General features: G+C 23.8%; 1 pseudogene; it reads left to right on the forward strand.

Moving 5' to 3' along the window:
* LOC118734166 overlaps nt 1-1,613 on the forward strand; it is a 4,770-nt pseudogene extending 3,157 nt beyond the window's left edge.
* The last annotated feature ends 91 nt before the right edge of the window (nt 1,614-1,704 follow it).

Here is a 1,704-nt window from a genome sequence, read left to right on the forward strand (position 1 = left end):
GACTTTTAAATTCTTACATGATCTGAGTTCAGACCGGCGTAAGCCAGGTTGGTTTCTATCTTTAATATATTATTAAAGAATATAATTAATTGTACTGTTTTGGCAGATTAGTGCAATAAATTTAGAATTTATTTATGTAATTTTTATTACAAATAGCACTTGTTTTTTTTTTAACTTATTTTATCTTTAATTGGTAGATTAATTTTGGTAATTTGTGTTTTAGTTAGAGTTGCTGTTTTAACTCTTTTGGAACGTAAAGTGTTAGGTTATATTCAAATTCGAAAAGGACCTAATAAAGTTGGACTTATAGGAATTCCTCAACCTATATGTGATGCAATTAAGTTATTTACTAAAGAACAAACTTACCTTTATCAAATTATTTATCTTATTATTTTTCTCCTATTTTTTCTTTATTTATTTCTTTAATTGTTTGAGTTTGTATTCCTTTATTTGTTAAATTATTTTCTTTTAATTTAGGGTTATTATTTTTTTTGTGTTGTACTAGTTTAGGTGTTTACACAGTTATAATTGCTGGTTGGTCTTCGAATTCTAATTATGCTTTATTAGGAGGATTACGTGCTGTTGCTCAAACTATTTCTTATGAAGTTAGAATAGCTTTAATTTTATTATCTTTTGTTTTTTTAATTGGGGGTTATAATATGCTTGATTTTTATTATTTTCAATATTATGTTTGATTTGTTATTATTTTATTTCCTATTAGTTTAGTTTGATTTTGTATTTGTTTAGCTGAAACTAATCGTACTCCTTTTGATTTTGCTGAAGGTCAATCTGAATTGGTTTCTGGATTTAATGTTGAATATAGAAGTGGTGGATTTGCTTTAATTTTTATAGCTGAATATGCTAGAATTTTATTTATGAGAATATTATTTTGTGTAATTTTTTTTGGATGTGATTTATTTAATATTTTATTTTATATCAAATTAACTTTTATTTCATTTGTATTTATTTGAGTTCGTGGAACTTTACCTCGATTTCGTTATGATAAATTAATGTATTTAGCTTGAAAATGTTTTTTACCTTTTTCATTGAATTATTTATTGTTTTTTATTGGTTTAAAATTATTATTAATTTATTTAATGTGGTTAATTTAATTTAGTAAAGTTAATTGAAAATAGAATTTCTATCTTATGTTTTCAAAACATACGCTTATTATCAAGCTCATTAACTTATTAAATTTAATTAATTAATTAAGTTATCTCATCATTTATTAATTAGTGGATTAATAATATAATATAAAAAATAAATTACTGTTAAAATTTGTCCTACTAATACATATGGGTCTTCTACAGGTCGTGCTCCAATTCAGGTTAATAAAATAACTGTTACTACTATAGTTCAAAATAAAATTTTGTTAATAGGGTAAAATTGAATACCTCGAAATTTACTTAAATGATAAAATGGAAGAATTGCTAAAATTGCAATTGATAAAACTAATGCAATTACTCCTCCTAGTTTGTTAGGAATTGATCGAAGAATTGCGTAAGCAAATAAGAAATATCATTCTGGTTGAATATGAACTGGAGTAACTAATGGATTAGCTGGAATAAAATTATCTGGATCACCTAATAAATATGGATTAGTTAGCGTTAAAATATTTAGACTTATAATTATTACAATAAATCCTACAATGTCCTTATAACGGGTGATTTTTTTGAGGTTAGGATTTTCATGCATTAGTATTTG

The sequence above is a fragment of the Rhagoletis pomonella genome, unplaced genomic scaffold, assembly GCF_013731165.1.
Source record: "Rhagoletis pomonella isolate Grant_MI unplaced genomic scaffold, Rhpom_1.0 Rhpom_scaffold_00002, whole genome shotgun sequence".
In the NCBI taxonomy this organism is placed as follows: Eukaryota; Metazoa; Arthropoda; class Insecta; order Diptera; family Tephritidae; genus Rhagoletis; species Rhagoletis pomonella.